We start from the raw sequence: 27377 nt of genomic DNA on the forward strand, positions 1-27377 counted from the left end.
ATTAACTTTAACCAGGTAACTGAAAGTATACAGATCGCGGTCCTCTGCTGAGATTAAATCTATATGTTTCTATAGTACACTGTCATGTGAAGTGAACCCTGACAACGTGTCACTGACACATTTACACGTCTGTGGCCTCCTCGGGGTTCCTGGATTGAGCCAGAACTGCAAGCTAAACTCCTGAACTTTGAAACTTTTATTCAGCAGGTCCTCGTGAATCTCCAACAGTTGTCTGTGGTGTCCCTGTGAGCCAGTCCACTAACATCACGCCTAGAACTTCTACAAAATGCAGCACTATCAGGTTTCCTAGCTTACCCTTAAAAGATTAGATTTTATTCTCAAGAACAATGGGCCAGATGTATATTGGTCGCAACCTGCTCTGCGAATGGAAGAAGGGTTGTACGCTATGTACGAAAGCCATTCGCAAAACTAAAATTGCAATGTGGCCAATTTGCGATTGCACATTTTAGCAAACAAAATAGCGAGTCAATATTAGAGAGTCACTAATACTGCCTTGCAACAGGGATGTATAAGTGAGTCGCAAATAGTAAATAGTGGCTATTTGGTCCATTTGCACATGTAATTTACCACCAATTGAAACCAGGTGGTAAATGGGTGCAAGCTATAAAAACAGGCCCAGAATGCACCACGGCTGTCCACAATGGCTGCCCTGTACCTGATAGCAAGGAGGATGCACATACTTGCTGCTCAGCGGAGGAGGAGGCGGAGACAAGCAAGGATTTTCCGAGCCAGACTGACGCTTTTCCAACAAACAGAAGAAACAATTTATGACCAATACAGGCTGAGAAGCAGTGTCCTGCTGGATATCATAGGCCTTTTAAAGCCATATTTAGAAAGCAGTCATCTGTGCAGTAATGGCATCCTGAACCATAGTCAGGTGTTGTGCTTGTTGCACTTGTTAGTCTTTGGAAGTTACCAAGATGTGATAGCTGTTGCAGGAGGGGTGTGTCAAAGTGCGCTTTTGGGTTTCTTCGGAAGTTTCCAAGATGCAATGCTTACTTACCTCCACCGGCACGTATACCTGCCCAGGAATGCGCATGAAATGCAAAGTACAAAACTGCCATTTTACCAGATATCCAGTCCCCCCCCCATGTCAAAGGGAGTATAGATGGGACATGTGCTCATATGTCCACCATCCCACATTGAATATATATTTAGGAACTGGACACATACCCATGCCCTTAACATTCAAGTGGTATGCAATGCCCACAACATCATCACTTATAGAGTCACAATATCCAGAAGCACCACAGACTCCTCCAGTGGAATGTACAGAGGACTGGGACGAGGGAAGCTTCATGGCGGATATCTATCAGATACTGAAAATTGATGTTGATAGATATTTGTAATTGCCCAATCCGCACTAATGGATGTATTTGCGCTCTTTATGGCTTCCGCGGCAGTGGTCATCAGGCCAAAGCCCCCAACACATCTCACTGAAGTGCCCTATTTCGACCTGTAGTGTCGCCGTACGCTTGGATACGGCTGAGGCGCCATGTGCGCGCCTTCCAGGGGCGTCCGTACGCACAGCGCTGCTCCGCTCTGCGCCTCTGACTGCTAGTGTCCTCTGCCATCTGGGGCTTATTTACAAGCTCCTTGCGCCACTTTTGCGTCATTTTTAACATGGGAAAAATGACGCAAAAGAGGCGCAAGGAGCTTGTAAATAAGGCCCTCTGTGTGCATAGTTTCTCTAGGACACTGGTTGGGTTGTCCATTTTGGTGGCCACTGAACTGAAACCCACGCATATTGCATGCTGAATGTCGCTAATTGAATTTGTTTGTGCTGCAGGCGGTGAGTCTGCAGCATGGGCGCCTTGAGGCCACCAAACAGCGCTTGCCGTTCTGCAGTTGCCTGGGACACAAAATGCTGGTGTACATGAGGAATATCATGTCGCATTAGTGCATGCACAGAAGTGCATGCTGGTGTCGGGCCTGACAACTTGCGGTTGGGTTGAGGTGGTGGCTGGTAGTATCCTCATCCTGAAATGATGGTGGCTGTGGAGAGATAGAAGCACTACTGGAGTGGCCATGGGGTGGTGTGGGCAGAGGCTTCACCAATACTGCTTCTTTCTCCACCATTTAGGTCTGTTCTTCTCCCTCATCAATAAATGTCTGACATGAGTAGTGTGTCATTTTTACTACAAGCACCATGATGCACTATAAGGGATACTTTAGCTATCTAATGGTCCCATACTGATCTGCTTGTATCAGTTCTATTTTTACATGCATATAGTATACAATTGTATAGATGTACACTTACTTTGCCATGGTGCTGATGCAGAAGTGTCAACGCTGCCAAAACCTACTACTGCCTCTGGCTCCCGGGACATCTCTACCATTGCCGCCACTGTCGTGGCTGGGGGTGCAGTTGAGGAACTTCCTCCAGTTGCACGGAACCCACTCAGGCGTGTTGCCACCCTTTCTTTGGTACGAGATCGGAGGTCATACCACCTCTTCTGCATTTCTTCCACCGAACGCTGTGGCACACCTCCAGCTTTTATTTTCTCTGCATGTCCTTCCAGATGTTGCATTTCTGGGTCTCAGGCACAGTCATTGATGCGTGACCAAACAACTGCTCATGGTTGTTGTAGCTCTGCTCAGTTAGTATCTTCAGTTCTTTTTCAGACTCTTTTGCACCCTTGCCTCCTTCTCTGCCTGTTGGCTGGCCATTGCTGTGGCTTTTATTTAGGTGTTGGGGTTCCTCAGGACTCTTGGATTGCACATTGGTTCTCCCCTGCTCACTCTGCGTGCTCCCCTGGCTTCTCCTGGGCAGCACTACCTATTTGTGGGATCGTCTCCCTGACCCCCAAAAGTGGAATTGCTATTTTGTTAATGCAGTCACTATTTGTAACCGCATGCACAAATTGCTACTCAATAGGTAATCGGAAGCTGCCAATTCTTATTTAGCGATGCAACTTATTACTGAGTCGCAAATTCTGGCTGCCTGCGACCTCACATGCCATTTAGCAATTACCTAATTATGAATTGCAAACATTTGCAATAAGGAAATCGCTAAATGGTTATTTCGTACATCAGGCCTCCTATGCGGTGTCCTCCAAAGGATAGAGGGACATATTATCAAGAAACTGCATTAAAATTATCGCTGCTTTAGCGGCAGGAAACTGCATCCCATTCTAAAGCGGCGATAATGGGCTTGATAATATGACCTTGAGAATTCCCATAGAAGCCCTGGTTCTGGTGTGAACCTGGGTTTCTATTGGAATTCTCCAGGGTGTATTATCAAGCCCATTATCGCCACTTTAGCAGCACTTTCCTGCCGCTAAAGCGGCAATAAATTTAAAGCCGTTCTTGATAATATGCCCCAGAGTACTTTCTCGTACTGTCCTTGCATTATGCGTGGTTATGCATTAACGGACCACGTCATTTCTATCGCAGTGCAGACCCTCACAGCAGCACACCAACGTTTGTGAGTATCTGGAGGACATACAGGTTTAGTGTTTGGATCAAGCTGCAAGAATGTTATGTCCGCTTAGGCAGTATAACCTGTGGACAGAATTCACAGAAATACTAACAGGGTCTGTGACATTAATTAGGGCGAGCACACTCCACTAATATCTTTATAGTGACTGCCAGACATGGTTTTAGCAGCTGGACAGTGTGTAGTATAATACAAGTCTAGAGCTCCCCTCACAGAGCATAGGAAAAGCATAGAAAGAGTAAAAGGCTTGACCATCATGAGTCACTGACGAGGCAGGGAGAGAGTTAGGAGACGGCTCGAGGAATACAGCTTGGAGCAAGGCAGTTGTCCTTTTATTGTACCTTCTGTTCCCCTACAGATAGCTTGTAGCTTTTGTAAAATACCTCTTGTGGACCAAGCCCAACCTTGCAGTGGGTGTAGAGCCCTCCCACTGCTTAACATTGGTTGGTCTTCCTGTCACTCTTGTCAGCTTGTTTCTGATTGAATGGATTTTCTTCCTCTTGTGTTTGTTCCTCCCCAGGAGCATCGCTTCTTTACCGTAGGGCAGTTACATTTAGTTACACATCAGAAGCTTTGCAAACCTGCTATTTACAACTATATTTTTGTCTAGAAGGGTGTACATGACTTTAAAGATGCTCAGATCACCCAGATGAGTGTAATGAAATGAGTGTTAAATTATATAAAACTGTAATAGATCTGCAGACCAGCAGAGGCCTTTGTTTCTACTGATCAGCCCTGCACCATTTTTTCTATAAACACACCCTCTCCTGTCACCGACGTGGAAGAAATTCTGATTCCCTCATGGCCGAGCATGCCTTTTTCTAAACAGAATGCTTTCCATCCAACATCTGCACACATTGCTGATGCTGTGATGGATTAAACTAAGTACTTTCCTAAAGCACACATGCAGCAGACTGCAGCCCTCGCTTCATACATAGGTTTCTGAGCAGAGAGTTTCAATCATATTGATTTTTACTCCCAACTTTGCATTCATTATTTTACAAGAGAAAAGGGATGTATTAACTAAGGTCACTTACAGAGTAAGGAAGTAGTCACATCCGTCGTGCCATGGAAATCTCTCCTGAATGCACTAATGACCTGGAAGAAAGGCGCCTCTATGGAAAGGACCCCCCTTTTGTACCACTTTGTTCGCCATAAGTGTGGCAGGGTATGCTCAGACGTGAGTCCCTTGCTCACTTTGCCACTGGATTCAAGCAAGCCGGGCTGAAGACGGCTGTAATGCCAGAAACCGGTCCTCGGAAGCTTGTTTCTGGTCCAGGGAAGGCATGGCTTGGCAGTTCGGGCTGGACTGTTCCCATGAGTCACAGGGTCAGACTGATTTGCATATGGCCATGTCTGGACTGGGGTGGCAGAGTGGGCTACAGAACGGTGATGGATTAAACCCAGATCTGTTGACTTGGTGTGAGTGTTTGATTGATTCAGATGCTCCGTCCATCACCACCCCCTTTTGTACCACTTTGTTCGCCATAAGTTGGCAGCTGTCCCTCGCTCACTTTGCCACTGGATTCAAGCAAGCCGGGCTGAAGACGGCTGAAATGCCAGAAACCGGTCCTCGGAAGCTTGTTTCCGGTCCAGGGAAGGCATGGCTTGGCAGTTCGTGCTGGACGGTTCCCATGAGGCACAGGGTCAGATTGATTTGCATATGGCCATGTCTGAACTGGGGTGGCAGAGTGGGCTAAAGAACGGTGATGGATTAAACCCAGATCTGTTGACTGGGTGTGAGTGTTTGATTGATTCAGATGCTCCCTCCATCACCATCCCCTTTTGTACCATTCTATGGAAAGAACAGTCACTGGATGCTTTTATAAGGGCTGCAAGATACGTATCCTGCGATGGCGATAGGGTGAAATATCAAATGATGTCATGGCCTGTGTTGTTCATCTCTGTAAGAGCTCATATGATGTCACTGCTTGACATGTCTTCATAGGTTCTGTGGGCCTCATTTATGAAAAGTGACGCATCGCTGCGTGAAAACAGCGATGCGTTACTTTTCATAGCGCCCTCTTTGCGATATGCTGGATGCGTCATATTTACAGTATGACGCATCATGTCGCAAAGAGTTACAGATACGTCAGTATTTCTGACATTTCTGGAGGCCCAAAAATGAAGCATTGCTGGAGTGTGTCACAAAAGTGGTCTAACTCCATCAATAGGTCATTTCACATGGCAAGTCCCATTTCAAATGTGCCTGCGTCAGTCTTATGCCTGCTGTGAAGCAGGCGTACGATATTGACACATTTGCATCCTAGAAGGGGCGCAGTGAAATCTCATAGGTTTCACTGCATCACTTCTACGAGGCTTACTTGCATCAGAACGCCCACCCTGCATACATTATACCTGGCGCATGTATGCTGTGGCACAGGGGTTTACAAAGTGATGCATCTACCTAGATTTGTCACTTTGTAAATATGATGCAACATAGTGCAATTTTTACGCCGCTGGCGCATCAGAAAAAGTGACGCGCCGGTGGTACAAAAGTGACGCATGGGCTCATAAATAAGCCAGTGTGCTTTTATTCTTGATATGTATATATAACACAAAATTCTAAAAAAGTGAGAGAGAGATAGACAGAGAGAGGGAGAGAGAAAGAGAAAGAGAGAGAGAAGAGTGAGAAAGAGAGAGGTAGAAAGAGAAACAGTGAGCAAGAGAGAGAGAGAGAGAGAGGAGAGCGAGAAAGAGAGAGAGAAAGAAATAGAGACAGGAGAGAGAGAAAGAGAGAGAGATGGGGAAGAAGGTGGGAGATAGAGAGATAAAGAAAGAAAGGGGGATATGGAGATCGAGTGAGAGGGGTGGGGGGTGAGAGAGAGAGACAGAGAAAGAGAGAGAGAACGTGACAAAGAGAGCGTGTGTGTGCGAGAGAGGGGGAAAGGAGAGAGAGAGACAAAGAAAGAGAGAGAGAGAAAGTGACAGGGAGAGTGTGTGTGTGAGAGAGGGAGAAAGAAGAGAGAGAGAAAGAAAGAGAGAGATAGAGAAAGAGAGAAAACTTGACAAAGAGAGAGAGAGAGGAAGAGAGAGAGAGAAAGGAGAGAAAGAGAGAGAGAAAGTGACAGAGAGTATGTGTGTGAGAGGGTGAAAGAAGAGAGAAAGAGGGAAAGAGAATGTATGTATGAGAGGGAAAAGGAGAGCGAGAGAAAGTGACAGAGTGTGTGTGTTTGAGAGAGTGGGAAAGGAGAGAGAGAGAAAGAGGAAGAGACAGAGACAGAGAGAGAGAGAAAGAGAGGGAGAAGGTGTAGAGAGTGTGTGTATGAGAAAGGGAGAAAGGGGAGAGATAAAGAGAGACAAAGAAAGAGAGGGAGAGAGGGAGAGAAAGTGACAGAGAGAGTGTGTGTGTGAGAGAGGGAGAAAGAAGAGAGAGAGAAAGTAACAGAGAGAGAGGGAGGAAGGAGAGAAAGAGAGAGAGAAAAAGTGACAGAGAGAGATAGTGTGTGTGTGTGAGAGAGAGAGAGTTTACCAGTAGCCTGAACACATACATTAACAGCAGGCAGTGACAGGCTCGGTGTGCGCAGCAGTCGGAGGGTTGCCTTCTCGTGGCCCCCAGGGTGCGCTGCCCTTGGGTAGGGCCTCTTATTTCCGGAGGGTTTCATGTGGAACAGGGGAGTTCAGCTTCGTTGCTACCTTTAGGCTCCTGTTTTGACTGAGTAAACCCAATGCTCTGAGTCATTGTAAGTGGCGACGCTTCAGTGCGCTTTGTTTGCTCTTGTAATAAAACAGGCAAATGGCCACAATTGCAGCCATAAATCTCTCCTAAGCAGCAGTGTTTAGGTTTGCTAATGAGCCTGTTTCTCTCCCAGTGCTTCCGGCAGCAGCGCCCTGGACAGCAGGAGGGGAAACAGCGCAACTTGTTTCCAGGAGCTGTCCTGACCTCTGCTGCATCAGGGGCTTCTTCTGTCTTCCCTGGGGAGGGACTAAACTGATTTTGGGGGGTGGCGCTACCCGGCTTTGGCCAAAAAGAGCATTTATTGCACCTCATGGCAATAGAGACAAACATAATGCTTAAAACAGTGCTGTGTTTTTCGGTCGAGCCTGGGCAGCGCATGCGCTGCTCTGCTAGGCATGCTGTATTCAGGTAGGGACTTGAAGCTCCGCCCACTCTCCGCCCATATTTTTCATTGGCTTGCGTCATTGTCCATTGTAAACTGTGCCTGTTCATTGGTCTATAGGCCTAGTAGTCCCTCCTTAGTACCACTGTGTCTCATTTTGTAAGTTACCATGTCGACACCCCCTGTTACGTGTGTTGTTATTCGGTAGGGTTTAATTACAGCCTCTGAGCACTATTTTCTCAAACAGCTTTGTCCTGCCTGCTGCAGGACACCCTCTCACCTAATGCTTTTTTTATTTTATTTATCTTTAGAGCACGGGTTCCGAACACATTTGCAATGCAATAGGTCTCGCATTTGTGAAAGTTTAAGCAATTGGCATTGTAAATGACAATGCCTTTTTTAAAACAAGCATTGGCATAGGCAATAGGTCTCGCCTTTGAGACCTTATAAGTATTTTGCCATGCAGCACGCCTATATATAAATTAAGGACCTCTAGAAAATCACTTTAGAGGTAGATAAAAAGGTAAAAACAAAAGAAAATCAAGTGCTGTGTAGGTCATGTTGTAGTTGGGATCACCAGCCTTTCGACATTGACAGTAATGAAAGAAAACAGACGTTAGACAGAGAGAGTGCCAAACATGTAGCAGAGATCAAACACGAGCTAAAAAGTAACCCTAAGGAGAGTGCTTCGCTCTGCCTATAGAGTGCACGTAGTGTTGCCTACTTCGCGATTCGCAAAGTAGGCGTAGTAGGCAACACTACGCACACCCCGTGGACGAAGCGAAGTTGCCCACCACCCGCCTCCCTCCCGCCCTCTTCTACACCCCTAATTTGGATTTAAAATAGTGTAAAAAGAAATGAAAATCACTTACCTGATATGCAGCGTCCTGGGGGTCCCTCTTCTTCGCGCCAACTTCTTCCAGCAAAATGCGCAGGCGCGGGCGCCTGCGCATGCGCATTTCTCGCAAGAAATGCCCATGCACGGGCGACCGCGCATGCGCATTTGGTTTGGTAAAGAGTTCTTTATTTTTCTTCTTACAAGCACTCGACAACAGCCTACGCGTTTCGTTCCTGTAAAAGGAACTTCCTCAGGGCAAAAAAAGAGAGTATAACTAAATTCGTAGAGAGGACCCAGAATATTGACATTGGATGTAATAATCCCAGTCCTTTTATTTCCGATTCCTTTTTATCTCTGATTCCTTATTGTTTCAATCTGTATTTCTCAGAACTGTACACAGGCATAGTTAGACAAAACAGGTACAAATTGTACAGGCCGAAACCTCCAACTCTAATAGGCCACTGCCTTTGTCACACCGTCGTAACGTTGAGCAGCAACAAGTCCACAGAAATATTGTAGAAAACGAAGATAAAATTTCGCAGTCCCGCAGTAGGTAACTTCTACCAGGGGCTTATAGTCAATTACGGTGGGTTTGATAGAGTATTGTTCCACATAGAAAGTCGGTTGAACTACAACAGGCTCACCACACAAAAGTATGTGATGTGGGTCCTTATGTCAATAGCCACAGAAGATCATGATAAATCTCAGAGACCTACTAACGCGCAGAGTCACGGCGTCCTGGTCCGTAGGTCACAATCCATGGGTAGCCATTTACGTGTTTTCATTATAGAAAGACATATGCAAAAGCCAATCCAATGTGTGGGAGGAGCCATACCCACACAGAGTAGTTACAAGAAGCCTCACAGAGCAGCAAATGCACGATGCTTGGCTCTACATAAACAACTAAAATGCATAGAAGCAAGACGCACAATGACCAGGCTCTGATCACGTCCCGTATGGATTATGGGAATGTTTTATACCTGGGTGCATCGGAAAAAATTATGGGACGACTACAGGTCCTACAAAATGCGCCTGCCAGGCTAGTTTTAAGACTGCCGAGAAGAGCAGCCTCTAAGCCGGCACTTGCGGCACTTCACTGGTTACCAGTTAGGAAGAGAGTCCTGTTTAAGTCTCTACTAATATGCCATCGTATTCTTTGGAGTCTGAAGGTTCCCCTACTCGGAGGGGAACAAACCGATGCACAGCATGTAGACCTTGGTCTTATTCACTAAACATTTTTGATGAAAAACAGTCTGATTGTTGAATTATCAAGTGTTTTATTCTTCACGTGGTATGTTTGTATTCATCTGTGTATTATACATCAAAGGCAAGTTACTGGGTGATCCATAATTCAATCATTATAATCCAAAACACAAATTCCCGATGCATTTCGGGCAGACGCCCTTTCTCAAGGGAAATGCTCTACAAAAAAGAAACAAATTGAACCAAAATCAATAATATGCAGGCGGTTAAATATTCGACCGAATAGCAGCATGTTGAAGCCAGATTTAAGGTGACTAGACAGCAAGTGACGAAGGTTAAAAATGAAATGTGACTAAAAAATACACCGGAGAAGCCAAGTAAAGTATGGTAACCAGAAAGGTGCATGCAAACAAGAAACGGAAATGATAGCAGAAAGTTACACAAAAATAAACAGAGTTGCTAGACCCTAAAACGGGTAAGAACAAACATCAACCTGCTTGGTAGCGCTCAAGTGAACTTACTTGAAGTTGTTAGTAAAGTGCCTCGCGGCGTAACAGCGGTGTGATGATACCAATGTAAGAGGTTCAAACGTGTGTTTAAATAGTGTGTAAAACATAAAGGTAGGACCCAAGATGTGCAATTAGTGAACAGTGAAGAAGGACATCGAACAGAGGAAATCGGTCGCCATCTTAGAACGGGTGTAAGAACAAAAAATCAGTGCCATGAGGTACATTATATAAACAATAGTGATAGACATAAAGTTCTTAGTGAATCATAAGTAGCACAAAAATTCAATTCGGTCGTTCAGCCCATTTGGTACCATCGTGGAAAGGAAACGGATCCAAAAGTTCTCACGTTTTAGTAAAGTGTTCTTGTTGTTGTAAGTGACTGGTACTTGTTCCAAGATCAAAAATTTCAGTTGTGCAACTGTATGTCTGGATTCAGCAAAGTGAGAAGCAACTGTGGATTTCAGATTGTTGGTACGTATATTGCTTTTGTGTTCTAAAATCCTTGTGCGGATTTTTCGTTCTGTATGACCCACATAGCATTTTCCGCATGGACACTTCAATAGGTATATGACATTGTTTGAGTTGCAAGTGGCGTTTACTTTCAATTTGATTTGATGCCCTTTCATGGGGTGACAGATAACATTACCAGAGATGCAATTGTTGCAATTCGAGCAGTTGTAGCAAGGTCTCAGTCCTTTGTAGATCCTGGGTGTGTTATCAAGATTAGGTTTGGATATAATTTCCTTCAAATTTCTACCTCTTGTAAATGCGAAAATGGGTGGTTGGTTGAACAAACCCTTAAAATCAGGTTCAAGGGTGAGAATAGACCAGTGTTTACGAATGATGGCTTGAAAACGGTTGGATGTTTTTGAATATTTGGATACAACCACGATGCGTTCTGATTGTTCTTTGTGCTTGGGTTGCAACAAGGCGAGCCTACTTTTCTTGTCAGTTCTTGCCATGGCAAGATCCAGTATGGGTGTGAGATATCCTCGTGCTTTGAGTCTATCCAATGTGTGTTTCATCTGTGTTTTGCATTCATTCTCATCAGAAACTATTCGTTTGATCCGTAACAGTTGTGCGTAGGGTAGATTATTCTTGAGACCAGAACGGTGAAAACTGCTGTAGTGGAGGGTTGAGTTTCTGTCTGTAGGCTTACGGTATACCGTGGTGAACCAGTTGCCTTGACTCCTGTGAATTTCCACGTCTAGATAATGTATGAGACTATCACTGTGTTCCCATGTAAATTGGATTCTTTGATTGAACTGATTCCATGTTTCCAAAAAAGCATTCAAAGTGTCTGTGTTGCCCTCCCATAGGAGAAAAATGTCATCAATGAAGCGTAGGTAAAGACGTCCATGTTTTTGCCAACTGCTCTGAGTCATGATGTGAGATTCCTCGAATTGCTTCATATAAATGTTAGCATAGCAGGGAGCTGCCGAATTTCCCATGGCAGTGCCATTGAGTTGGAGCATCCACTTGTCTTTGATAGAAAAATAACTGTGATACAGTGTAAAGATAGTCAGTTGCATTAGGAATAGTTTGAAATCTGCATCAAGATCGGACGAGGATAAAACCTGTTCCACAGCTTCAATACCTCCATCATGTGGAATGGAGGTATACAGTGAACTGACGTCCACCGTACACATGATGAGTTGAGTATTCTTGTGCTGGTTCATGATGGATTCAATCTTGAGTAGGAAGTCAGTTGTGTCTTTGACATGTGATCTGGTGGCTAAGACAAATGGTTGCAAATATTTATCCAAGAATTTGCCGGTGTTTTCATGCAAGCTTCCTCTTGTCGACACGATGGGCCGAAAAGGGGGATGAGTGGGGTGCTTGTGCATCTTAGGCAACATGTAGAGAACCGGTGGTCTGGGGTTGGATGGTGTTAAAAATCTGCGGGTCTTGTCATCAATTGTACCTTGATCAAATGCAGCCTTAACAATGAGTGTAAGTTCTTGTGCGTACTCCTTGGTTGGATCTCCTGGTAGAGAATCATAGGTGTTTCTGTCATTGATATGAATTTCCACTTGTTGGTCATAAAAGGTGGTGTCCATAACGACTAGGGCACCACCTTTGTCTGCGTTCTGGCAGGTAATGGACGGGTCATCAGCCAATCTCTGGAGGATATTTCTTTCCTTCCGGGTTAAGTTCCCACGTTTTATGTTAGATTGAAAGGGCAAGTTCAAGATTTCCTGCTTGATCAAATTTTCAAAAGCGTCAATGATCTTATGACTCTGTGGTGGCATAAATGTGCTATGAGGTCTCAGTCCTCTAAGCATGTCTTCTTCCTGTGTGGTAACAGGGTTGATGTTGGTGAAAAAATGTCTTAAACGTAAGTTGCGGGTCAATTTAAAAGCACTGACTTCCAGTTCCAAAGAGTTGATCGTGGTGGTTGGAACGAAGGATTGACCCTTTTGTAACGTGTTGATTTCATCTCTGGTAAGTACGGTGGAAGATATGTTGATAACCAGGTTATCTTGAGTATTTATCGTCTGCCCTTGGTTTTCTTTTTGGCTTGTTGAGGTGACTTTCCTGTTTCCTCTGCGGGTTTTTCCCCCCCTGGATCTTTCTGTTGGTCTGGACCCGACTCTAAAAAATGTACCGAGGAGTCTGTAGATGTACTCGGTGTTTGTGACCCAACGTCTGGTGTTGTGCGAGTTGGTCTGGTCACATGATGGAGGTATTGAAGCTGTGGAACAAGTTTTATCCTCGTCCGATCTTGATGCAGATTTCAAACTATTCCTAATGCAACTGACTATCTTTACACTGTATCACAGTTATTTTTCTATCAAAGACAAGTGGATGCTCCAACTCAATGGCACTGCCATGGGAAATTCGGCAGCTCCCTGCTATGCTAACATTTATATGAAGCAATTCGAGGAATCTCACATCATGACTCAGAGCAGTTGGCAAAAACATGGACGTCTTTACCTACGCTTCATTGATGACATTTTTCTCCTATGGGAGGGCAACACAGACACTTTGAATGCTTTTTTGGAAACATGGAATCAGTTCAATCAAAGAATCCAATTTACATGGGAACACAGTGATAGTCTCATACATTATCTAGACGTGGAAATTCACAGGAGTCAAGGCAACTGGTTCACCACGGTATACCGTAAGCCTACAGACAGAAACTCAACCCTCCACTACAGCAGTTTTCACCGTTCTGGTCTCAAGAATAATCTACCCTACGCACAACTGTTACGGATCAAACGAATAGTTTCTGATGAGAATGAATGCAAAACACAGATGAAACACACATTGGATAGACTCAAAGCACGAGGATATCCCACACCCATACTGGATCTTGCCATGGCAAGAACTGACAAGAAAAGTAGGCTCGCCTTGTTGCAACCCAAGCACAAAGAACAATCAGAACGCATCGTGGTTGTATCCAAATATTCAAAAACATCCAACCGTTTTCAAGCCATCATTCGTAAACACTGGTCTATTCTCACCCTTGAACCTGATTTTAAGGGTTTGTTCAACCAACCACCCATTTTCGCATTTACAAGAGGTAGAAATTTGAAGGAAATTATATCCAAACCTAATCTTGATAACACACCCAGGATCTACAAAGGACTGAGACCTTGCTACAACTGCTCGAATTGCAACAATTGCATCTCTGGTAATGTTATCTGTCACCCCATGAAAGGGCATCAAATCAAATTGAAAGTAAACGCCACTTGCAACTCAAACAATGTCATATACCTATTGAAGTGTCCATGCGGAAAATGCTATGTGGGTCATACAGAACGAAAAATCCGCACAAGGATTTTAGAACACAAAAGCAATATACGTACCAACAATCTGAAATCCACAGTTGCTTCTCACTTTGCTGAATCCAGACATACAGTTGCACAACTGAAATTTTTGATCTTGGAACAAGTACCAGTCACTTACAACAACAAGAACACTTTACTAAAACGTGAGAACTTTTGGATCCGTTTCCTTTCCACGATGGTACCAAATGGGCTGAACGACCGAATTGAATTTTTGTGCTACTTATGATTCACTAAGAACTTTATGTCTATCACTATTGTTTATATAATGTACCTCATGGCACTGATTTTTTGTTCTTACACCCGTTCTAAGATGGCGACCGATTTCCTCTGTTCGATGTCCTTCTTCACTGTTCACTAATTGCACATCTTGGGTCCTACCTTTATGTTTTACACACTATTTAAACACACGTTTGAACCTCTTACATTGGTATCATCACACCGCTGTTACGCCGCGAGGCACTTTACTAACAACTTCAAGTAAGTTCACTTGAGCGCTACCAAGCAGGTTGATGTTTGTTCTTACCCGTTTTAGGGTCTAGCAACTCTGTTTATTTTTGTGTAACTTTCTGCTATCATTTCCGTTTCTTGTTTGCATGCACCTTTCTGGTTACCATACTTTACTTGGCTTCTCCGGTGTATTTTTTAGTCACATTTCATTTTTAACCTTCGTCACTTGCTGTCTAGTCACCTTAAATCTGGCTTCAACATGCTGCTATTCGGTCGAATATTTAACCGCCTGCATATTATTGATTTTGGTTCAATTTGTTTCTTTTTTGTAGAGCATTTCCCTTGAGAAAGGGCGTCTGCCCGAAATGCATCGGGAATTTGTGTTTTGGATTATAATGATTGAATTATGGATCACCCAGTAACTTGCCTTTGATGTATAATACACAGATGAATACAAACATACCACGTGAAGAATAAAACACTTGATAATTCAACAATCAGACTGTTTTTCATCAAAAATGTTTAGTGAATAAGACCAAGGTCTACATGCTGTGCATCGGTTTGTTCCCCTCCGAGTAGGGGAACCTTCAGACTTCTTAGCTCTTGTGCTTTCACTGTTTGGTCAGACAGTGTTTATCCGATTGCACGCTACAATCCATTACAACCGTATCAACTCAAGTTTACCCACGCTGTGCGAGTGCCCACTTAAACTAGATCGTATTCTTTGGCACAGGGCCCCTTCCTACCTGGGTGATCTGGTTACGTGGTATGTGCCAGGCCGAGAGCTACACTCTGGTGGTATAGGACCGCTTGCAATCCCTCGGATCAAGAAAACTAGAATGGGGGGTCGTTCTTTCAGAGTTGTGGCTGCTCACAATTGGAATAAACTCCAGGTGGGTCTCAGACTGAAGAGGTCGGAGGCCAAGTTTAGAAATCTCCTTAAAACCTATTTGTTTACTATTTAGGGGTGCAGTCAAACGAAAGGGCACTCTGTGTATGATGACCGGTGGGTTTTCTGTTCTCCACAGCGCGGGGACACGCCGGGATGGCGTAACCATGCGCTTTATAGACTACCTTATTATTATTATTATTATTGTCATTTACAATGCCAATAGCCAAACTCTTGTAAATGCGAGACATATTGCATTGCAAAGGCTTGATAACCAATGAAAACAGAATGGCAAAGAGCTGATCTCCACTGGACCACCAGTAATGTCTTTGCAGGTATTGCCTCCCAGCACTGGTTGTCTGGTTGTGAATGATCTATTGTGAACTTACAGCCCACCCATTTAATAACTATTGGTTGGCTGTATTGTCACTCTCGGTTGCTTCTTACTTGTTGGCATCCTCTCTCTTCTTGTGTTTGTCCCTCCCCTGGAGCAGAGCCTCATTGCCAGTCCCCTCCAGTGGCTGGTTTGTATCCTTCCCATCGCACACTTTTAGGGAATAACTTTGTTCTTTTTTGTTAAACAGTCCATGAGAGCGCAAGTGTTTTTCAGCTCTCTGCCTCATGTGCTTCTCCCACAACAAATACCCACACCTGCATTCTCTGTTGCTCTTTCCCTCGTTGTTGCTCACTGTCTCCCATGTACATGGGGAGAGGAGTGGGCCTAGGGTGGTCGAGCCCGTATCTGGGGAACTGGGTTCAAGTCTCTGCTAAATATCCTGTGATTCTGGACAAATCACTTAATCTCCCTGTGCCTAACAAAAATGAATGTGTCCACATGTAATGCAAATGGTGCTATGTAAAGCGCTCTCATACCCGATTCGGGTCAAGTTTGCTCTATATAAAACTCTGTAAGAAAAAAATACCCAAACCCCATTGAGCTCTGTGTTTCTCTCTACCTTGTACACTTCTCTCCCACCCTAGTGTTGCTCTCTCACTCATGTGTGCCTTCATGGACTCGATTCACCAAATGCCAGGGATAGCGCAAGTGATGTCACATGCCCTATTACCCGATTACATCACGGGAAGTGATGTCACATGATCTTGATCCATACTATAAATGGTATTGAAAAAAATATTTCATGCACCTTACCAATTCAGCCAAAAATTTTAAATTTTTACATTTTTAACATTTCTCACCACGCTGTGCAGTAACCAAAGTTGCTGTGCTGCCTTGCATGAAAGGGAGAGAGCAGGACTGCACCATATTTACAATATCTTACCTTTTTTAGGCAACTTTCCAGCACAAATCATGTTGGAATGAAACACCCGCCAGGATCACGCAGGTGCAAACTGGTAGTAAATCAGGCCCAAGTTCCAATTGAAAAGAAGGTGTTCAGAGCAGAACTTATCGGTTCATGTGCGCCATTCTTAGTGAGGGCTTTCGTATAATTTCCAGAAATGTGTCCAGGTACCAATGCTTGTACAATTATTATGAGGCTTTTGTGCACATTTGCACCCATTTCATTCTTATCTTCAGCTGCAGTGCAGTCGAGTCCTTCATTTCAACTGAAACTTTATGTTTGCTCAATATTGCACAGCTTCAAAGGTGTCCTTAATGTTACAATTTTGAATTGATAGAAAAAAATGACTATTCAATAACATGTGTCCTAAAAAAGTGTGAGGACTAGTCATTAACAGATGAAAGATGAAACATTTGTAATATTAGTTTTGCATTTTCCAGTGGTGGCTTCTACCGGCCCTAGGTGGTGGCGGGGATGAGGGACGAAAAAAGTTGAAAAAAACAAAAAACACTTACTTGTGATGGTCGGCCAGCCGCCACCTCACCACCGCCTCTTCTTCCTGACTCCAGTCCTGCAGCAGGATGCAGGAAGCAGCAGGAAGCACTGGGTTCCCAGCCTCTCAATAGCCAATCACTATGCTGCGTTGCAGCTTTGTGATTGGTCTGAGCACTGTGGATCGGTGCTCAGCCAGGGAGTGGGGGCCTGGGAGATGCGTCACATTGTAAAGCCCTGCACCAGAAGGAGGCTTTCTTGCGCAGGGGAGGGCGTTCCGGCGCAGGAACGCCTCCTAAAAGTGGCTGAGGGAAATCTACAAGATTTCACTAAGTCACTTTTGAGCCCATGCTACGGCAAAACCCAGCGCCTGCTTGAAGCAGGCGTAAGGATTGACGCAGCATTGTACAGATAGGGCACCCCGGAGCCTTTCTGGAGCTGCGTTGCGCTTGTGACGCAACTCCAGCAATGCGCCAACTTTATGGCACAGATGCGTCACGCATCTGTCCATTTTTCCCCCATGAAGCCCTGCATTATAAATGTGGCGCATCCATGGTGGCGGAGCCCTGACGCACAATAACTGGCGCATCCCTGCTGATATGCAGGGATGCGCCAGTTATTGTAAATCTGCCCCGCTGTTTTTAGATCTGTTATTCCAATTGGTTCAGTTGTACTTCCAGCACTACAGCTCCCAGAATGCATCTGTACTGGTGTTTGGATCGTTTACGGCATGGACCAAGTAGTAGAACTAGACATTTGTCTACATCCAATTCCCAGTGAGAGCAAAATGGCTTTGAGCAAGAACACTGCGGGGCTGCTTTTCTTTTCCTAACGGACCAACACCTACTTGCCTGACCTGCCGCTCGAACTTGGGGTCATCTGCTGTCGGTCTCCCCTGCCGCTGCTTCCTGTTACATCGCGCGGCCACCGAGGGGGGAGACTACAGCTCCCAGGTCTCCCTGCGCCCACGGCCACGCCCACTTCCGCGCCTGGTGGCACTAAAAAGAGAGGCGCTGCTCCCGCATCGCAGGACGCACGCGGGCGACGCACGCGGGAGAAGCCCGGGACAAGGGCGGGACCGTCGTAGGCCGTCCGGGGAAGAACGGGGCAGGGCTAGGCCACCCCTCTAACATCACCACCAGGCGGACATAGCTATAGAAAGGTACTGTCTTGTGCTACTCGTTTTGCGTATTCCCCCATCTAATCTATATTCACTTGTGTGAACTTTAATCTGTAATCTTGGGTCCTCGAGCTGCTGACAATCTGCTGGTAAAACCCGAAAATTCAAAGATGGTTAGAAAAAGGGGAAACACCCAAAATGTGCTGGACAACACATGTAATACCGTGGACACATATTTAGTAAAAGCAGTAAATGTTTTGTCACTAGAAATTGACTGTACGGAGAGACGACTATCCATGGGTACAAATGTAGGGTCTGCCGATAAATCTAGGGATGACTCTAACTTGGCGATTATAGAAGATGTAACCGATACTGGGTCACCCATTATCGTGGAAGATGTAATTAGACACGTTGATGATGTAGATGACATCACTGAAGAACCCCCTCATATCTCGAATACTCCCACTTTATCTATAGCGGTCACCTCACCCAATGCATCCCCCACACCCCCACCAAAGGTTACAGGCACCAGGAAAAAAACAATTGGTCATACAAATTCCAAGTGCTACTCGCACCAGCGTAGCATGTATTAGCACTGATTCAGATTCCAATGTTGTTTATAAACCTATGAACATTGAAGACATCTATACTACTATTATAAAGAGAGAACACAAACCTTTTGGCAAGGTAAACTCGGGAACCACAGCGCCAATCCACACACCCAATACATTGCTGTAATCCTCAGGGTGTGCAGATGGACATAGGCTATAGAAAAATTTTTAAAAACGTAAATTTAAAAATATAACTTAAAAAAAAAAGTAGTGCCCTGAAAGTAGCGCCGGCCGCGATGCTGATGGCCACGACGTAGCGCTGGCCGCAATGTACGTGATGACGAGGAGGAGCGGCGGTGAAGTGAGGAGCTCGGGGAGGAGCAGCGGCTCAGGTAAGGCTCTGGGACACGGGACGGGAGGGAGCCGGTGCGGGAGGTTGGGCCGGAACAACTGCGGTAAGGCTCAGGGTCTGGGGGCAAAATTTCAGGTTTGCGTGCACTACCGCCCCGCCCCCCCCCCCCCGCCACGTCATTGTCCGGGACACAGACAATGTTGTGGCGGGCGGGGGCCGGGGCGGGAGGGCACGCAAGTCTGAAATGCTGCCCCCAGCCCCCTTCTGCCATGGCGGGGTACATGTAAATGGAGAGGGCCCTAAAATAAACACTGCAATTAGCACAACCATACAATCTAAGGGAAAGTTACTTAAAGGGAATTCCATTTACACGAAAGTATCCAAAGCAAAAACCCAGCAGATAAAAGATCAGTGCGCTACTGTAACTCAAGGAGAAAAGGACCAAAGGGAGATATCAGATGTAGGGAACGAGAACTCCCCTGAGATAGATACGCCTGAATTAGGTAATACAAGTATTATAGTCCCTAATACAAATACAGCACCCCCATTTATTAATCTACCCCCTGAGTGTGGGGCTTATGTAGCAGTTCTGGTGAACATGCCTAAATTGGGAAAAGAACAACAGGAAAATCACATAGCACTTAAAAATGCAACTTTATTCTGGTTATCCAAGAACTGTGTCTTCCCGTTGAATGGTGCAAACCAGATATTACTAACACAGCAGATAGGATGGATTGGTCCCCTCAAGAAGAAATTTGATGGAGACTGTATTATTATTAATTTTATATCCCCAGTATGGGCGAAGAACACCTTAGTAAACGCTCCTCCACCATCAGAATGGGAATATAACACAACTCTTTTGCCACTAGGATACTTTTATAGACATCTTAGGACAAAGCCAGATCAGGGTGACACTATTTATAATCCCTGTCACAAACACCAGACACATTTTCCTGTACCACCACTAATGTGCCCAAGCATCCCCCTATTCAACAGATTTCCGTTACTCAGTCCTATGGAGGACAACGATTGACCCAAGATAGAAGGGGGTATACCAATAAAATTAGATCCAATAGGTAGAGGGCTTAGCATAGTTCAAAACGCAGCACGAAAGGATAGTTTGCCATCTACTTCATCCAACGGCCATCTGGATTTTAATGAGCCTAAGCACAATTATGTTGTAACTCCCGGAAATACTTCATCCTTGTTAAACGCAGGGGGGTCAATGGAAAATCAGATATCATCCTGTGCTGTAATATTAACACCCGCAAAAAATGAGAGCCCGATTACCCTATACTCAACTGACTTGACTAATATAGTCAACAATCACGAAGGCTAGACATTTATGACATGGAACATAGCAGGTCTAAGTAGTAAACTAAATACACATTTTTGGAAAGATCTTATTGCATCAAATTATGATGTAATCTGTTTACAGAAGACCTGGTATAGAGACCCAATTTTTGTAGAGGGTTACATCTCTAACTGGATAAAAGCAGTTGATTCCATTTCAGGAAGGGCAAAAGGCGGCCTCTTGATACTTGTTTCAAACAAATTAGTCAAATGTAAAATCATTAGTTGTACAGCCTCAGGCTCTTACTGTTAGTTAATGAGACTTAGATTTAATAGGGGCAAAGATTTACTCCTAATTAATTTTTATAATAACAATTTTAGTAAAAATGGAGGAGGTGTTATTCATGATATAGAAAAGGAAATAGATAGGGCACTGACAGTGCCAAATAGGCAAGGAACTATTCTCTGGATGGGAGATTTTAATGTCCAAATGTGTCCATTAGTTCACACTAAAATTTGTGGCTTTACAAAGGGCCACACCTTAGAGGAAGATGTTGAATATATGCACTTTCCCCACGGCGAATACGGCACTGCACTAAATTCCATGTTAGCGATATATGATCTTTAACTTTTAAGCTGTAGCATATAATATTATATGCCCAACTTTTACTTGCAGGGGTGCATCCACAATTATAGATCACGTCTAGCTATCATGCAACAGTGATTATACCAATTTATGGATTACTGAACAAGTGGTCAGCGACCATAATAGTATTTTGTTAGCTGTGTTATGCTGGGGGAATAGACAACCTGATAACCAGAATTGTATTACTGATATTATTCCGATAAAACCAAATGGCATGAGACTAAAATGGACGGGTGCTGACCCAGCTAAATCTCAAAAGGAAATTATTGTTAACTGTAAACATGAAATAGATCAATGTTTATGTGAGGAGGCAGATTTAAGTTCTCTGATTCCTAATTTCCTTAAGATTAAGGCATTCATAGATGGGCTTTTTACTAAAAAGTATAGTGCTAGGAAGCAGACACAAATAGGTTGGTTCAATAAGAGCTGTACCCAGGCCTTACATAACCTGAAAATAGCACTAGCTATAGGAGCTGTACCCGTAATAAGGAGCATATCAGAGAGTTACGATCCAATTATAAACGTATTATCGGGGTTCGCAAAAAAGAATTGCAAGCTGAAGCATGGGACAAGTTTAGCCTCGCGGCAGCTACCAAAACATTACATTGTTCCGGGAGACTGTCAATTGCCCCTTTTTAAAGGATGACAGTCAACCAGACCCTACATGTAAAAAGTGAAGCGTGGATTGAACACTACACAATAATTTTTAATCCGGACAGTATCGATATTAATTTAATATCTGAATCCATCAGGCCCATATTACCCCTATCGATAAACATAGAAGAGGTCTATGAAGGGTTAGAAGATAATAAAGGGGGTAAGGCCCCAGGGCCTGACGGGGTGCCCATCGATCTATATAAGAGTGAAATGGATCTTTGGGCCCCGATTTTAGTTAGGATTTTTAACGCTGCTGCAGAAGGTCAGTTTCTGCCAACATGGGCCCAATCATAAATTATCCCCTTTTTTAAAAAAGGTTCTAAATCCGAGGCCTGTAACTACCGACCTATATCGCTGCTGGATTCATCACTTAAAGTAATGAGCCGGGTTATGCTGAGAAGGCTTGAAGTTTGGGCGTAGATAATAAAATCCTTTTACCAGCCCAATACAGTGTCATATAGATTTACATTGCCTATATGCTGTGTTAAGTTAGCATGAGCTTATTAGGAGTTTAAACGCCATTTTACCTTTCTGCTGCTTCTGCACACGACACATAGCTGTTGCTTTAGCTTTGATCCTAGTAGAATGTTTTGATTCACACGAGACTAATATGTTATTACTCTGATATCAGCCTTGCTTGGCGAGCTGTGTCTGTACAGTAAATGCAGAAACCTTCAAGGATATCTCAACACAGTGGTTGGTGTGAGGTCTGATCTTCGCACGTTCCTAGACATAACATACATGCAGCTGCAGCCAAGTTCTGGCTTTAGGCGCATTTTATATTGCTTTGCACAAGAGCATAACAAACACACTTGATGGTGCTTCACATGCAGAGAGCTGGTGGCTGATGATGTGATCCCTTACCACTAGGATCTTGAGGTATGGGGCCGCCCTGCTAAAAACCCAAAGAGACCTTCTTAGATATAATATAATATACTAGCTAGGGAGGGTGAGAATAAGGTGTTACTGAACCCTATTAGTTTTAAGCATATTACCATGCTTTCACCGTTTGTGTTCTATGGACTAGTGACTATGCTGATTACTTTGTTTCTTATAATATGTTTGCTTGTATTAGCTAAGATACTGCGCTTGAGAGCACGGCATTAGTGAATAAACATTTCAAATATGCACGTGTCCTCTTTTACTCCTTGTTCTAGATTAGAATGATTGTATAACGAAAGAGTGTTCATGTGTTCCACGTTACCTGAGGTGTACTAAGTCCATGTTCTGGTTTGTCTAAGCATTGGGAGTTTGTGATAACCAATGAGACACTGATTGCTAGTCTGGTAGGAGATTTTGGGTACTAAGGTGAGTTTTGGCACACCCTAATTCACTGAGGTTCCAAGTCTCTATGCACAGTTCTGTATGAGAACGGAATTCCTGAGACAACGGGTTTAGTAAGGGTTTAGGCACACTGGAACAGTGTGTTAACCTGGACCTTCTTATCAGCAAATATACCATGGCTAAAGGGGGAAAAATGTTTTTATGCTTTGCGGACCTTAGCAGCGCTTTCAATCTCGTGGACCATTCAATATTGTGTCAAATACTATTGGATCCTGCGCCCCAAAAGATATTGTTTATTTTCTGGCTAGGGTCTACGAGAAATTGTCCAGCAAAGTGCGCTACGGCCCAGCAGGTGAATGCCCCCCCCTGTTCAAAGTTAAAAGGGGCATCCGACAGGGGTGGGTACTTGCCCCACTTTTGTTTTCATTCTTTATTAATCAGGTGGATGCAGTTTTTAAAAACATTCCCGCGGACGCCCCCTCGATTGAGGACCAGGCTGTGCCAATTTTATCATACGCAGACGATGCGGTTTTATTGTCATGCACACCAATTGGCCTTCAACGTCTTATTGATAATTTTACACTTTTTATTAATGACAGGAAACTCAGAATTAATAAATCTAAAATATTTGCAATGTCTTGTGGTAATATATCGTCTAAATCTGGAAAATCTTTTAATTTGGATGGAACAAAAATGCAATCAGTTAAATCCTTTGGCTATCTTGGGGTAACATTTGCAGGAAATGGGAAATGACTACATGAATATGCTAATATACGTTACAAAATGAGTAGAAATACTAATACCATTTTTAGATTTTCTAAAAAGTAGGAGCACGAAGAGTTAAAGACATGGTGACTATATATAATGCCAGATGTGTATCTTCTGCACTTTATGGAGCAGGAGTTTGGGGCCATCAATATAATCAGTATTTACAACAAGATGAAAATAATTTCATTAAACGCTTGTTGAGTGCCCCACCATCGGCCTCCACAGAGATTATACACCAGGAAGCGTGCCTAAACTACATTGCTGATTGAGCAGCATTCCGCCCACTTTCATTATGGCGCCCCATTTGGGCAAAAGATGAGACTATATTTACACAACGCATTATCAAAGATTGTCTGAAACGCGACCATTGTTTACGCATCTCATGGTTGAGCTTCATTCATCATTGGTTTAGCCTTTTATTTAATCGTAATATTTTTACTGAAACAGAATATGTGGCTACAATTACTAAAAAAGCGCTTAAGGAAACAATTTTGGCCCATAAGCGAAGAGGAAGATTAACTGGGTCTCAACCTACCGTTGTATTTTATGAACAATTGAACCTTAATACTGGTTTTAAACCATATTTAGATGCTGTAACAATAATCTCACATTGTTTTGTCTTAAAACGGTTAAGGCTAGGGGTTGCACACCACCTTGTGGCATTTACAAACATGATAAGAAGTACCAGTTTACAATGCCCATGCGATAACATGTCAAAGCAAGGGGGCATAATACCAAGCAATAGCGATAATTATAACTATTGCTTGGTTAGAGACAAAAAATTACCGCTGAACTGCGGCGATTTTTATCGCAGATAAACCTTGGTATTACCAAGGTTTATCGCAAATGCGATAAAAATTGGCTGCAATGCATGAATATCGCTGAAAAGTCTGCTATATTCATGCATTACCGAGCTAATGCTCTTATCCATGTTATCCACCTCCCATTGGATAACATGGCTAAGAACTGCTCAGGGCAGGTGTTAGCTTTTGGTGATATTCCCGCTTAGCGCGAATATCTCCAAAAGTTGGTAATAGGAGATAGCGATGTTAGCGACTGTTTCCAATCGCTAACATCTTGGCACGCCCACTTTGCATGTCATTAGTGATAAATATCACTGACATGCAAAGCGAGGCCCAAGATGGTCGCTATCTCCTACTAGCTGTCGCTAACTGGTGTTAGCGACAGCTAGGTAATAGGGAGATAATTTTATCTCCGCTTTCTTGGCTTTTAAAGCCATAAAAGCGGAGATAAACCCCCTTGATAATATGCCCCAAGCTTCCTGTCATTTTTTACTGTTTTGTAAATTTTATCACTTTTTAAGTAAATTTTATTTGAAGCCGTTGTTCTTAAAATATCAAATTCGATCCACCAAAAATACAATGATGCTAGTATTTTCTCTGGAAAGCATGGATGTTTTTTTTGTGGCATCTTATATATTAAAATGCATTGCTGCTAGGAAATCAATTGTCCTATAAAAGCTTATAAAATTTTGAGCTCCTTCTCTTTAGGCATTTTTGCACATTGCGCTTAATTTGCACAGAGGGATTTGCACATAAACATGCAATATTAATTATTATAGTTTTGTACGTTGTATACACTAGTCACTTTATATATGTCACTTTATAGCACAATTTGCACATGTTACATAATGTTAATACCTGTAATTCTCTATTGTTACTCAAAATGTCTGATAAACCCCTGGAACGCCTTAGTTTTTACTAAAGACAAAATATCGGTGGGTGTTTATTGGAAATCCTGAGTATCGCATATTATCAGCACAAGATATTTTACTGTGAAAATGAATTATAACATTTTGGAACACTGTTAAATTATATACATTCTGCTCGCTTTTATGAAGTATATTTGTTAAGTATAAAATGAAGGTTGCAATTTATGCATTTTATGTATGCTTATACGGTTGTTTCACACACCGAATAAAGCTTTGAAATCGAATCGGCTGTGGTTGTGTCTTTATTCTAAACATGCGACAAGTGGAAAGGACATCAAATATGCCCACTGTTTGTGAGATGATGTATATAATACAAGTACCAGCATGGGCCATGTCATGTGAGGTTTATTTGTACCTACAGTAGGTGCCTGGGCAGCTGGGCTGTCCTGCTGCACAGTGTCCTGACAGCTGTGAGCACCCTTTACCACTACCCACCCAATAGCCTTAAAATTACGCTTACCTCCATTTACTACTACCCAAACCTAACTCCTAAAATAAACCTTATTTTAAAATTACTCTTACCTCCCTTTACCACAGCCCACCCCTAAAGCTTAAAATGTGCTTTACCCCCCTTTATCACACTCACACCGTAACCTTTTTTTAACTGACATACTAATTATTTTATTTAAAGAAAATCATATCGGTGTGATAAAGGCATGTGTGGTAAAGGTACAAATAACTACATGCATTGGACCTACCTGCGTGGAAAAGGCAGTGTCGTAAATGCTGTTCCCTCAGCCCACCCATATACCCTAAATGTACCTTTACTTCCCTCTACCACTACCCACTACCCACACCTTAACCTTTTTTTCATTATCATAATAATAATGTTATGTTTTTTAAATCATATCTGCGTGGTAAAGGCATGAGTGGAAAGGTGCTGCGTGATAAAGGTTGCGTCGGAAAGGCTATTTCCCATCTGGGCATGGTACAGTATCTGAGGTTTTGTCACTGGAACACGCTGGCTCACTGTTCTTCTTATTAACTTGTATTTTATTTATTTATTTAAACATGTTTTATTACATTTTCATACATACCTTACATGGGCAACATTTGTCAGTGTTTTCCATCACCAAAAGGAGTGGCGAGTAGTCATGTGAGGCAAGTGCATAGCACAGGCAACTTGGCGCTCTGCTGCGATGAATAAGGATAAAGGTACTAAAATACCATATCACAGCTCACCCGTGGCACGGATTAATGTCAGGTGTCCGAGGGAGTGGTCCTCATCATGGCGATGATCCAGAGTGGTGCAATTACTTGCGAGAAGTATTTGGGTTCATTTTTAGGGTGTGTTGATCAAACCACCATCTGTTCCTGTCGGTCATGACGGATCTAAAATCATGTCAGTGTAGAGTCTCAATAGATACACAGCTGAGTTCTCTTAGTCAACTGATACCTACATTGGACCTCCCCAAACACTGAGAATAAACCATGTTCTCCAGCCACTGGCTCCTGAAAGATTGGAGTTCACGCCTTCATCACCTCTTGCCTGTACTTGGGCAACTCTCTGTATCTTTATCCTCCAAAATATCTTCTCTAGTTCTCCTAAACGCAGCCGCCAGGCTCTTGCCCAACATCCCTTGTCACCAGCCTATCTCAGTCCCCTCAAGGAATGACAGGAGATGCCCTCAGCCAAGGCTTCCCTTTCAAGGGCCTCTGCTGTGTCTTCAGAGCCTTCTCCAACAAGGGCCTGTCTTACCTTCGTATGTGTCTATACATAAGCGATGATAAGTACCAATGGGAGAGGGAGGAAAGGTACTGGAGCCAGTTCACTTTCCCTAGTATATGTGTTAATATCAAAAGCTCTGGAGTGGGTGCTTCTAGCGTTTGTATGCATTGAAAGGAAAACACATTATGTTTTGAAAAAAGCCCTCACTCACCGACCTAGCTGGTGACATGCTTCATCATTGGGCCCCCACCAGGGAGGCCGAGTACGCCTCGGGTGTGCTGCGACGCCTGGATACAGCGGAGTGGGTATTG

Source organism: Lissotriton vulgaris, chromosome 1_2, assembly GCF_964263255.1.
Source record: "Lissotriton vulgaris chromosome 1_2, aLisVul1.2, whole genome shotgun sequence".
Classification (NCBI taxonomy): domain Eukaryota; kingdom Metazoa; phylum Chordata; class Amphibia; order Caudata; family Salamandridae; genus Lissotriton; species Lissotriton vulgaris.